Consider the following 14,082-nt stretch of genomic DNA (forward strand, 5'->3'; position numbering starts at 1 on the left):
TGTGCCACTGTGGTCATCTCATTCTATTGATAGACATAATCTGTGTTTTCCCATATTCTCCATGAAATTATGGTACAAGCTATCTGGTCAAGGTAAATTTTTATACTTCAGGTTTTACTGATCCTAATAAGAAATAGCAAATATTTCCTTCAACTATCTAAACCTGTCAGGCAAGTTGTTAACAATCTGAGGTAGCCCTCTTGTCCCACTCCTAGTGTTATGCAAAATAGTGGCCCTGAGAGAGGCAGAGTGTGAAAATGCTTAGGTTCAGTTGAGAAAACTCTGCGGCAGAGTCACAGCGCCATTTATTAGCTATAAGACCATTGACATGTTATATGACCTCTTAAAGTTTATTTTCTTGTGTAAGGGAAAGAATACAAACAATAATAATTGAGCAACAGACAATGATAATTAATACTAATAAGTAACATTATCGCAATGTTGTGTACTATACTCACATTCATTATTTTAAACATTTAATAGTTTACATCTTATAACTTTATTATAAAAATTAGAAGAATATTTCATGTAATACACTTAGCATAATGTCAAGTATAACTTTAATGTAAATGTTGATGATTTTATTATTACATGGTTTTCCTTGTTTCATAAATAATACTTAGGTTAAAGAGACATACAGTCACTATTTCACATTATTGTTACTGCCACAAATTGTCCTGGCAGATCTGTATGAAACCAAACGTTGACAAGACAACCTGCTCCACAAATCCCTGATCTGCCTAGGTCAAGGTTGGTTACACTTCAGGGGCTGGAGAAATTCATGAAATTTTCTCAACCTCACCAAAAAGGACTTATGCTCTTGATTTGGGGATTGACCATATTCTAGGATAGCCCTATATTCTTCCAATTTACAGTAGAAACTGTCATTTCAGGGAGATGTTTTGACTTGATGGGCCAAAGCTTCAAAGATTCAGTCATATAAAATCTTTAAAGCAAAAGGTAAATACCTAGGCTCAATATTATTTTAAAGTATAGACAAGTAAAGTAGAAAAGTACACATCATAAGCGTATAGCTAAATGAATTTCACAAACTGAGTGAATTTAACCATCTCCTAGATGAAGAAAGTACTGATATCACAGGAGCCACAAATGTTAGCTAGATTTTAATGTATATACTCAACCTTGTCCCACTCTTGGTGTTATGCAAAATAGTGGCCCCGAGAGAGGCAGAGTATGGAAATGCTTAGGTTCAGTTGAGAAAACTCTCTGTGACAGAGTCACAGTCCAATTTATTAGCTGTATGACCATGGACATAAACTAACTTAAGGGTTGTGTTAAAAATTTAGCACTTGATGCATTCATGGTGGAAGCTTCATGAATCCTATTTAATTTTAGTAGAATAATTTTGGTAAATCTTTAAACATACCTGAGAGACCATAGAAATAGAGGTGAGGAATCAGTCATTTTATTTAAAATAAAAAATAATTCTAATTTGAAAGCTCAAGTCAATCTGGCATTTAATCTACAAGGGTGTTCATAACAAATCCTTGGCTTAAACCTTATGTACTGTGCTTTCTAATATAGCAACCCCATTAGTAAACCGTGTCCATGCTAATGTGCTTGCTTGGGGCAATAATCATCAAGAGTCCCTGGTTCTGGTCCGTGCCAGTGCAAATGCACCAGGAGTGTGTGATGTAGTACTGCAATTATACAATTAGCCTTGTCAAGGCATGGACCATGGGGAATAGCAGGATCTTGAAGCTTAAAATGTGGCTGGCTGATAGATGACTGTCATTAAGCTCATCCTTTGCTCACTTTGTGATGGGGTAGACAGTGAGCTTAGGAAAAGACTCCTGAATGAATGATAAAATCCCTGACTCACAGCCATTCTTCTTCAGGTGCTCATAACTGTTCACTTTACCCCTCCCTTCCATGACACATATAATCTGTTTATCTCTAAACTTAGCCTGATTGAAAAATAATGAAGAGTTGCCAATAAACTCTTTCTAATAAATCAAATTTAGATGATGGAAAGTGAAATTTCACACACATATTGTTTAGCCTAATTCTAACAATGACAATAAAAGGCTCTCAGCAGTCTACATTCCTTTTCATATATATATGTATCATATTGGGTGTTGCAGAATTTTAGCTACACAGAGCTATATTCAAAATGTTAATTTCTCCTACTACATTCAAGATATAAATATAAACACTACATATGTGTACATATGCATATATTAACATATCCATATCCATATGTACATATACATCACTCATAATCTATGCATATTTTGAATTATCATGTATGATACTAAATGAATTATTCTAAATTTCTGAATTTTCTCAGAAGGGAGAAAGTTGGCATTGAGCCTTAATTGCTTGCTCTCATTCACTTTCAGCCTGTCTTCATTATTAACCTAATTTTCCTCCCTTCTGGATCCAAGCCCTTCTGGGTTTGATTGGGCCACTCACTTCTGCAGCCAGTGACCTGCTAAACCATTTTCCTATGGTAATTAGATGGTACAGCAGTAGGAGTGCAGATGTTCCCACTAAGTAATTGTAAGAGAGTAATTGTAAGTACTTGTTTGGCTGCTGCATCCCTTCTGGACCACAGAACTGCACACACCCAAGTTCCTCTCACAGCCACCAAAATAATTTTATTAAATGTATAGAGGAAATCCTTTGAAGCAAGACAGCCAAATGACTACTATTAGACTCAAATCGAGTGTCCAGAATACAGTATACGTAGTTTTTGCATGGCATTTTAATGCACAAAATACATGTTCAGAAGATATTTTTTAAAGTCATTATTATAAAAATTGATCATAGCAAGACTTTATTCCAATTTTTAAAAAAGAGTCAGAGGTGGGTGTGGCTATAAAGGAATGTCATGAGGTCACAAAAATATCTCCTTATCTTGATTATGAATCAACACACCTGACACTGTTTCACAGAAACACACACACATGCATACATACATCAACATACAAAGTAGTTCACATAAAATTGGTGTGATCTAAATAATCTCTGTGGATTGTACTCACGTCAGTTTCCTGTTCATAGTGCTGTTGTTATAGTTATGAAAGATGTCATCATCCAGGAAAATGGGTAAAGGGTAAATGGAACTTCTATGTAATGTTATGTAATTTTGTAATCCATGATAATTGCAAAATATTTTTTCTTTAAACTTTTTTTTTTTTTTAAGAGCTATCTGGAGAAAGAATTGGCCATAGTCAGACGTAGTAAGAAATTAATCCGTGTTTTGTCTTTAGGCCCACTATGATTTTTCTGTTTCTAGTAAATTACTTGATTTCATCCTTTGTTCCTCCTATCTGTGATAAAATTCTACTCTTGTCTCTCCAAATTACTGTAAACCTCTAGAAGTCTGTAGGAAAAAGTGTTTCATGCCTACATCTGAAAAAGCATGAATATATTTCACAACTTCCTGAGAGCAATATTGTAACACCCATCTACCTCTACAGTTTTAGAAACAAAAGCCATAGGGGAGCAATAAACTAGATATGCCAGTCCTGCTACTTTGATTCTGCATTTGAGAAAATCACTGTGCTCCCCAAATCTGCTACAATACCAAGCCTCACAGTCATGACTAATAGATGTAATTGTGAACACTTTGCACATAAGAAGTACAATTTAATCCATTTGGATTGGATAGCTTTCACTTTTCTGTCAAAAAAAAAAGTACATTAAAAGTACTAACTAAAACATAAATTCACTGAAAGGAAATTAAGTTCTTTACTTTCTGAATGTGTATAGTAGCTAAAGGAAAACCTTCACCATTTATCGAAAGGCGTAACTCACAAGCTGAATTCAAGTCGCTCAGCAGGCCAAACAAAGCCACAGGCAAAGCAAAGCAAAGGGGAAGCTTGCCATTTTATAGGTTAGACAAGAAAAAAACCTAAATGACTTCTCTAAGTGAGAGGCCTTCATATTTCATGCAGACCCCAGGAAACAATTAAGCCTTCAGTGCATTTCTGGGACCTGTGTGCTAGAAACTGCCTCAATAAACTTTATTTTCATCTGGTAGCATTGAGAGTCTCTCTTATCCCTTACTACCCTTTATATATCATCCTCCTTTAAGGCAATGAAAATTTGGCACATAAATAAAAAGCATGAGATTGTTTCAGGGAGGGGATATCCACAATTCAAATTCAGCCAGGTGCTTTATCACCAATTTGGGAGGCTGTGATGTTATTAGGCATTCTGATATAAAGATCCAGAGGGAAAACCATTGGTGGAAAGGGGAGTTTTTTGAAAAGTATTCTTGGAAGGCAAAGTAAAATACAAAAAGTACTCAAAAGCAAAACTAAGATAGCTACTCATTTAACATTTTGCAGGGAACAAAGTTCATTAGATCAATTAAAATTATCACAAAAGGTATATTACCTCATATTTTACACCTCTTATTGAGTTATAATACTTCAATGGTTTTTCACCTAAAATACAAACAAAGAGATCCCATTTCTTGCAAAATTAAGACATGGGGGGTGGCTCAGGCTGTCAGTTTATCTAAACCAGAACACTTAGGGTAGCTGGATGGTATATAAATTCAAGTCCTGGTTTTGTCAATAAGAACAACTCTGACCTTAATGGACTCTCTTACCTCTTTTGGCTACAGTGCTGCCCTCTCCAACAAAGGCACATGAGATGGTCTTAAAGCTGGTCTCTGACAGCCTCTGGGGCACCCTCAGAGTTCCATGGAGCCCTTTCCACATCCTTCTGCTATTGCAGAACAGACTTGATTTTCAAATAAGAGTCACATGAATCACTTTATTTATTTAAAGTAAATGAATAAAGTGATCTTCTGGAAGTCCTTCCTGCACTAACATTTCAAGAGGTCCTGACATTCATTTTAAAAGATTCACCAGTTCCACAAAAGGACTTCTCCGGACTAGGTCCTTTTTCTGTTGTTTTCCCTTTCTTTAGTGTAGCCAGCAAAATATTTGATTAAGATATCAGTTAGCATTGTGCTTCCTGCTTTGGAATAAATAAGAACATTTCTATTTCTAGTTTAAGCTCCCCATCTAGAAAGGGTTTTAAAGGATTTTAGTACTGCCGGATCTAAAACTGCACAGGTATGCAGGAGACAGATCTCACTTAGGTTTTGTTGTTTGAGAAATAGACTTTTATTTATCTAGCAGTGGAAGTAAGGGTGGAACCTCACCAGTGTGGCTGAGCAAAGAAATTGAACTCTACAACCTGGATGAGAAAGGTTAAGTTCTCCAATACTCAAGAGGGAATGGGGAATAGGATTCCCCCTGGTGACTGTTCTAGAAGGGGCCTGGGAGTAAGTGAGGAGGGAGTTCTTCTGCTTCTACTTTTACTCTATACCCACAGAGGCTACTAGACCTCTCATGAGATATTGTATGGATGGACAGCCAGGCCTAGGGGAATTGATGGTATGAGATAAGGTTTTGTAAGAACATGCTCTGGCTAGCCTAATGTAGGGAGTTAGGTGAAGTAGGAACCCTAGTATTCCAGTCACCCCAGCCTAGCTCTGGTGAACGACAGCCATTCAGTAGAAGAAACTTTGTGGAGACTTCCCAACACATGAGATAAGAATGACTAACCCATTCTGATAGATGTGTACCAAGCTGGAATAATTTTCCCTTGAGTAAAAATTGAATATATTTAGGGAGTACAATAGGATATTTTGATATACATATACATAGTAAAATAATTAACATTATGCTAACTAACTTATCCATCATCTTACCTAGTTATCATTGTGTGTGTGTGTGTGTGTGCGTGTGTGTGTAGAACACTTGAGATCTACTCTATCAGAAAATTTCAAGCAATGAGATACATCACTGACAACACTGTGTGTTAGGTCTCTAGAACTGCCCATCTTATAACTATAAGCTTATAACATTTGGCAAATATCATCACTTTCCTCCCACCTCAGAGACACTGGTAGCTACCTTAATATGGAATAATTTTAATTTAGAAAAAAAAATGTACTACCATATTCCTGAATCTGGCATCTCAGACTAAATTTATTTCCATTTAACATGAGGAAATTATTAAAAAACAAACAAACAAACAAAAAACACTCTCCTAGAGCAGACTTATCTTTGTCTTGGAATAAACCATAAGAGAATCTTTCATTTATGGAAAGGGAAGCAATGTTCTTCTGAAATGGAAAGCCTTGAAAGCTCTGTGTAATTAAAAAACAAGTCAATATTTATCAAGCAATATTGTGTGCAGCAATAGGTTAAGATAGTGACACATTTTATTCTTTTATCTATATGACAATCTTATAAGGTAGATATTATTATCTCTAACTTTTAATTAAGGCTGTTCAGAGAGTTTACAAAATCCCAAATTTTATAGCTAGTGACTGGTGGAGTTTGCATTCAAAGCTAGAGTTTTTCAATCTGAAAATCTAGTTTCTTTCCATGATAATCATAGTAAATATTAATGAATATTCACTATATTCATGAGCACAATTAATGAGTACAAATGAATAAAGGATATATATATATATATATATATATACACACACATACATATATATTTATATATTCTTGTTTCACAAAAACTTTCATCAAATTTTTTAGATTAATATCCATTGCCCTTATTTGTTTATTATTTCAAATTGGGTAATCATAAACTTGATGTATTTTATGCAGGCATGGATATTCTATTTGGCAAAACAGGAAACGATTCTTGAAGGACTCATAACTCTGATCCAGAATTCAAACTCACATTCTTATTTCTTTAGGGTTCATGTTTTTTTTTTTTTCTGCCATATTATGAGCCTTTCTGTATAAGTCATTAATAAATTGACTAATGTTGGTGATAATAAATATTAAATAGTGTATGACTTTGCTTACTATTATCAAAATGTCTATTGAACATTGAAGCTCTGGTAGGAAGCATGCAGAGCTGATGCAGTATCATATTTCCCCCTTGCAATAGCATTAAGACTATGTCCATTTGATAGATGGGAAAACAGACTTAAAGACAGTAAGGAATTTATCTAAGTCATTATGGATTATCAGTGGTGGATCTAAAACTAACAATAAATACTACTTTCTTCTAAATCCTACCCTAATAACTACTGGAGAAGCCAGAATTAGACAGGCAGTCAGTGTAGATAGGTAAATCCAGTCAGGTCAGATCTAGGAGGCCAATTCTGAGTGAGTCTGGGAAGTTGGAGATTGTCCCCTGATGGATTGAAGAGTTAATTCCTTCGGAGCCCTTCCTCCACCCTTATCACCCTTACCTGCCCCTGCTCCAAACACTTGTCCCAGGAATTTCCCTTCCCTACAGGGAGCTATAAGGTTGTTAATGTGTCCTTGACTACTCCATCCTGCCCTTCCCCCTTCAGCCCACCTGTTTCCCACCTTTTGGCCACTTTACCATCCTAGGCCTAGTCAGGTGTGCAGGAAGGAGAAAGATCAGGGAGAAAAGGCAGGAGAACAGAGGAAGCCTAGGGCATATAAAAAGGGCAGAACACCTGACTTTTGGGATACCAGCGTACCAGCTGTGGCCCCCTTCACCCTCATGGGAGAAGTCTACGTTACCCCTTTTTAAATAAACCCTGCTTCATATGCTTGCCTCCTGTGCTTGACTCATCACCGATAATGGGTGGTAGCAATGGGAAGGTATAATCTCTCATTTCCAACTACATAAAGCAATAGTTTTTATTTTCTTGGTTATTGCGTCCACATTCCCAGTGAGACAGAACAACATGATACAGGGATTTTTTTCAACTTTGATCTTTCTTAAATTCAGTGCAATGGTTAACTTTATATATCAAATTGACTGAGCCATGTGAGTGCCAGGACATCTGGTTAAACACTATTTTCAGTGTGTCCCTGTTTCTCTGAGATTAGCATTTGACTTGGTACACTGGGTAAAGCAGAATGCCCTACCTAATGTGAGTGGGCCTTATCCAATCAGTCCAAGACCTGAATAGGACAAAGAGGCTGTGCCATAAGAGATTTCCTCCTGCCTGGTTGCCTTTGACCTGGGACCTTGTTTTTCTCCTGCATTCAGACTTGAATTAAAACTGGCTCTTCTTGGGTCTTTAGCCTGTTGACTTTTAGACTGGAACTACACCATTAACTCCCCTGAGTCTCAGGCTTTTGAACTTGGACTGGACCTAGAGAATTGTCTCTACTGGGTCTTCAGCTTGCCCACACAGATTGAATCTTAGCCTTCATAATCTCATAAGCTAATTCTTTACAATAGATCTCTTTTTGTATCTCTATACATTCTGTTGGTTCTGTTTCACTGAGAACTCTGATTAATACACTTAATATGTTTTAAAAATTATAATCAATAAATGAATCCCTCTTGGTTAGACAAAGAATCTAAGTGACTCTCCTTTGGGATCCAGTTTTCCAATTTCTCATTAAGACATGATTCTAAGAAATGTACATAGGCCATGTAAAAATTCACTGGTTAGGCTATCTCTTTAGTGAAAATAAGTATTGGACATTGGTCATTGTTAAAATAAACAAGGACATCCATGTTTCAGAGATCAGGTAAGCTATTGTGAGCCTAGTTTGTAGTGTGACAGTGGAAGAGCCCCTGAAGGTATTTACCCCAAATAAAGTTAAGTCCCTGAGTTAAAATCATGTCACTGATTTTCTCAAAAGATCTAATAACACTGATCAGAATATATAATGTGTTCAAGTTTGAATAATAGTAACAAAAATGGTAAATATTAAGCTATTGTAGTTTTTTCTTCTAAAAGTGGTTATAGAACTACAAAACAAGTCTCTTAATTTTAATTGTGCATTGTCATTACGTGGTGTTTAGCTATGACACCAATATAGCGTATTTAAATATTTATCTTCAATTCTACTTTTCTGCTTTTATAAAATGTAAAAATTCGTGTCAAAATATACTCAAAGTATCAATTCAAGAAAATGATAATCACAAATTTCTAAATAGTATTAGCTATCACTATTATAGCATTAAGTGTAATCATAGGTGCCAATTTTATCTTTTCATAAATTTTAGTAGGTACAGTCAGTCCCTTCTTGAGATTATCAGTTTTTATTTTTGTGGCTTTGTACATATGTGCATGTGACAGGGGTTACATCTACACACAGAATGTGGTCTTTAAAAGAAATCAGAGGGCTGGGGTTGTAGTTCAGTGGTAGAATGCTTGCCTGGCATGTGTGAGGCAGTGGGTTTGATCCTCAGTACCACTTATAAATAAACAAAATAAAGGTATTGTGTCCATCTACAACTAAAAATATTTTTTAAAAATCAGAAATGTCAGCACCTAGTTCATGCATTTAATTTGCATCAGCCATTCAGATTATGAAGTTAGTTTCCATTCATGCAGAAGTAAGTGGCTGAATCAAATGAGAAATTACAGTGTCCTGTCACCTCATGTGTTTGCTGCAAGTGAAAAATGGAAAAAAAAAATGGATAAGGAGTATAAGTGAAGTCTCTTGCATATGTGACACATTCAAGCCTCAAGCAAGACTTCACATTTGTGTATGGAAGAGGAATTTACTTCTGAACACTGCAATCTTTTCTCCTTTCCATTATTGTGAACTATGTTTTTGAACCAAGGGAGGTTCCCCCTCCCAAAAACTCCTAATCTGTCACCAAAAAGCAAAGAAAAAGTAAGAACAAAATCCATGAGCCACAAAAATCAGTTTCACTAGCTCTAATTAGGGAGATGATACAGACAATAAAAGGAATTTTGGGATAAACAAAGTAGAGAAGAAAATGAAAAAAAAAAATGAGAAATCTGCTAAACTGGCATGAATATTCTGTCAACCTCTGAGAAAATACAAGTTTTCTCTGAAAAAAAAATTGCTGAAAGCAATTATTTTCAAAAATATAACCGAAAAGATCGTTATTCATAGGCAAAATCTAAAGAACCTTGCTTAAACATATGGGTTAATTTTAATTCATAAAACGATTGAATGATTTTTATTTCCATCCCCCTTTAAGAATTGTGAAGTAGGTAAATTTACAACTCAGGCAATTTGTGAATTATTTTGAAGGGCACAGTGAGCCTCTGACATATTTTTAGTATCATCCCTTCTAGTTTCCAATCATTTACCACCCAAAAAGAAAACCTTAGGAATCCTACATCTGAATTAAACTGCAAATCGATAGAGCACCAGAATAAAATCTGACAATAAAGTAAAATAAGCAGACAAAGCTCTGAGGAAGGTTCAGGACTCTGAAAAATAGTGGCCTATACACAGTACTCGGGCTTTACAAATGCAGCCATAACAACAGCAAAAAGCTACAAATAATATTTCCCTTAGAAAGGAGTCAGGAGCAAAAATGTGTTCAGTAATAGGAGGTCAAACCAATATTGACCTTTTCTAGCTTGAGATGGAAGACTCAGAATTTTCTCTTTGCTCCTCTTCAATAATAGACTGTCTTATTCTAAGAATTACCCCTGATCTCACTTCTCTACTAGTTCACTGGTAGTTTCACATGTTTTCAATATTACAAACAATCCAATTTTCTAACATGAAAATCAGAAGCCATAAGAGCAAAAGTAGAATAAATAGCATCTTAGAAACCTGGGTAAGAAAGTACAGGAGGATAGGAGGGGCAGGTGTCCTTCTCTCCCATCCAGCATGGTCTCATACATCAATCTTTTATAACTAGGATTTAAGAATCAGTCATCTGTATTTTTAAAATGACATCGTTAGGATATACTGGCTATACATATATGTCTTGCCTTATTATCATGTCAGATAATACTCCAAGTAACAAATAGTGAATATTCTTTCTTTATGCTAAACAGCATCCTTAACATATCACAAATTTTGTCTTATATTCATAATTACTCTATGAAACAGATACTATTATTCAGGGGCACAGAGAGGTTAACTAATTTGTCTAAGGCCACATAGCTTATAAATTGTAAAGGTGGAATTTGAACCCAGGCAATCTGTTCTCGAGTCTCTGGGCTGAATGTGCCAGATTATACATTTTCGCTTCTTTATTTAGAGTGTCACTTATGACCTGTATCTATAACACATTGTAGTCTATAGAACTGTTTGACTGTCCATTATTGTAATAATTGGAACATTGTTTGAAGAAATTCTAATTATTCATCTAGTACTTTCTCCTGAAAATGTGACATAGAGACTGATGATAGAACACATCTTTGTGAAGCCAATAAAAAGTATTACTCATAAACAAATGGAGCCCAACTTTTCATTCCTCTGGCTGCACATAATGCAGAGTCATACCAGTAGAGTAATCATACATGTATTTAGGGTAATAATGTCTGTCTCATTCTACCACCCCTCCCATCCCCTCACTCCCCTCTGCACAATCAAAATTTCCTTCATTCTTCCCTACCCTGTCCCCCGATGACTAAGGATCAATACAGCTTATGAGAGAAAATACTTGGCCTTTGGCTTTTTGGGGATTGGCTTATTTCACTTAGCATGATATTCTCTAGTTCTATCCATTTACCTGAAAATGCCATAATTTAATTAATTAATTTATTTATTTTTGGTATTGGAGATTGAACTCTGGGACACTCGGCCACTGAGCCATATCCTCAGCCCTGTTGTGTGTTTTAGTTAGAGACAGGGTCTCACTGAGTTGCTTAGTGCCTTGCCTTTGCTGAGGGTGGCTTTGAACTCGCAATCCTCCTGTCTCAGTCTCCCAAACTGCTGGGATTACAGGCATGCACCAGTGTGCCCGGTCAGTGCTGATTTCATTCTTCTTTAAGGCTGAGTAATATTTTATTGCGTATATGTGTCAAAATGCACTCTACTGTCATGTATAACAAATTAGAAAAAATTAAAAACTTTTTTTCAAGTAAAAAAAAAAGTATTATTTATAACAGAATATTCCTACGGAATTGATAATGAGACACAACTACAGTAAAACAATGTGCTCCTTCCCAGTCTGCAGATTTAGAAGTGCCAAGTAAGGACAGCAGGTCACTTAAAGCTGTAGTGATGTAAGTGTGTGGGGGGTGAATGGGAAGAAAAAGTGCAAAATGGTTTAGAGACCTGGCTTGGGAGAGAGATATAGAATGCAGGGCATCAATACACCAGTGTGTCTTTTGGAACTTCTCATTTTTCTCATCTATAACATAGTAAAATAGTGGGTTATAACCTGCTAGAATTTTTAGTAAAGACTAACATGATATGTAAAAAAAATCCAGCAGATTCCAGGTGTGCAACATAGGCTCAATACCTGCTCTAGTCTGGATCTTAGATGTCCTCCAAAGCCCATGTGTTAAAATACAGTTTCCATGAGAGGTGGTGGAAACTTGTAGAAGTGGAGCCTAATTGGAGGTCTGGTCATTGGGGGCACACACTTGAAGAGAATTGTGAGACTCTGGCCCCTTCCTCTTTCTCCCTTTAACATTCCAGTTGTGAGGCAAATGGCTTTTTTGGTCCACTACTTGCTGCCTGCCATAATGTCCTACCTTGTCAGAGGCCCAAAAGCAATGATCAACCAACCAACTGCCTATGGATGGAAACTTCCAAAGCCATGAGCCAAAGGATCCCTGTTCTCTTTATGACTTGTCTTATTTCAGGAATTTGAGAAAATGGAAAGTTAACAAACATATTCCATATGGATTGACTCATTATCAATGCTATTCACCATGAAGTTCTTCACTCGAAGCCCACAACACGCTTTTCAGAATTTCTAATTTGTCAAAAAAAACTACTTGTCTAACTTTTCAGCAACAACTGTGAAAGAAGGAATTGTCATCACGACCTTACATCTTAGTTTCCTAAGCCATCAAGAAGGCATATGGTATTGCATGAACATGAAACAAAAGTTATGCTGGGCTTGTGGAGTGAATAGGTCCACCTATAAGTAGATGACTTTGATGTTTAAATGTGTGTCTTTTATTACATAAAATTTTGTAGAATGATCAATTAATGAAAGAATGGATAGAAAATTTGGAATATTAATGAAAATATTTTAAAAATACTTATTTCCTTATACATGACAAGATAGTTCAATGGTTCTATTATTCATTTATGACCTCTCTAGACTTAATGAAGTTACTTCAGTCCTTTATATCTCTATTTATCTGTGAAATGGTGATACCTACCTCACAGATCTGTGATGAGACATATCAATTAATTAAAAATATATACAGTCATGCCTTGCCCAGAAGAAATGTTTGGTAGTGTCAGTTGCGAGCACTGTTTCTTCTGAGTACTGTTCAATGTTCCACAGGTATGTTATAACACAAAAATAAATTGATTACTTTAGAGCATCATCTCTCCCTTCACCGCCCAGTTTTATCAACAACAACAACAACAACAAAGAGATGCAAGCAAAATAATAGCGGGTACTGGGTCAATCATGATAAAATCTCATACACTTTCTTGAGTCTGTCTTGATGAGAATTGGAAGCAAAGAAAAAGAAGCCTCTAAGTTACTGAACTAGGTATTTGTAAAATATTTGTCTTCACTCAGACAATATTACCTATATTTCACAGACATTTATGAAACAATTTTCTGTTTTATGGCTTCCAACCCACAGCTGATAATGAGACTGTATTTCAACATTTCATATTCTAGAAGCTGAGCAAGGAAATGTACATGGGTTATTTTATTTAATCTCCAAATCATAATAAAGAAGTATATTCATTTTTTTATTGCTTTAACTAATAAACACAAATTTAGTGGCTTAAAACAATGTATATTTATTCTCTTACTACTCAGGAGGTTAGAGGCCAGAAATCAGTTTAACCACACTAAAATCAGGGTATGGGCAGACCTGTGTTCCTTCTGGAGACTATAGGAATGCCTTTCCATTTCCAGTGTCCAGAGGTAGACTACATTGCTCAGTCTGTGGCCCCTGATTCCATCTTCATGGTATATCACTCCAACGCTGCTTCTGTGTTTTTTGTCTTCTCTTTTTAAGTCTAGTCCTTCTTCCTCCCACTTAATAGGTCCCTTGTTCTCATGCTGAGCCCACGTGAATACTCCATGGATACCCCTCAACCGCAGACTCCAATTTAATCACATTTGCAAAGCCCCTTCTAACATGAAAAGTAACACATTTACCAATTCTGGGAACAGGATGAAGCCTTTTTTGGAATTAGGATGTTATTCAGCCTATCAGACCTCTATACCTGTGGGTTCTGAATCCAAGGATTCAACCAATGGGAG

At 36.0% G+C, this 14,082-nt stretch overlaps 1 protein-coding gene and 1 long non-coding RNA gene across 2 annotated transcripts in view; both read right to left on the reverse strand.

Annotated features, from left to right (window-relative positions):
* Positions 1-11,216, reverse strand: part of LOC125618339 — a 28,553-nt gene extending 17,337 nt beyond the window's left edge. The window contains exon 1 of the long non-coding RNA XR_007349631.1: positions 7,044-11,216. This is a non-coding gene — a long non-coding RNA (uncharacterized LOC125618339). The remainder of the gene's footprint in view (positions 1-7,043) is intronic.
* A 454-nt stretch (positions 11,217-11,670) lies between these two features.
* The window catches only part of LOC125618340 (receptor tyrosine-protein kinase erbB-4-like), a 93,493-nt gene continuing 91,081 nt past the window's right edge, over positions 11,671-14,082 (reverse strand). Inside the window, exon 7 of the mRNA XM_048808986.1 lies at positions 11,671-14,082. This exon is cut by the window's right edge and continues 3,261 nt beyond it. The gene's annotated coding sequence lies outside the window, so the exon portion shown is untranslated.

The sequence above is a fragment of the Marmota marmota genome, unplaced genomic scaffold (genome assembly GCF_001458135.2).
Source record: "Marmota marmota marmota unplaced genomic scaffold, marMar, whole genome shotgun sequence".
NCBI classification, from domain to species: Eukaryota; Metazoa; Chordata; class Mammalia; order Rodentia; family Sciuridae; genus Marmota; species Marmota marmota.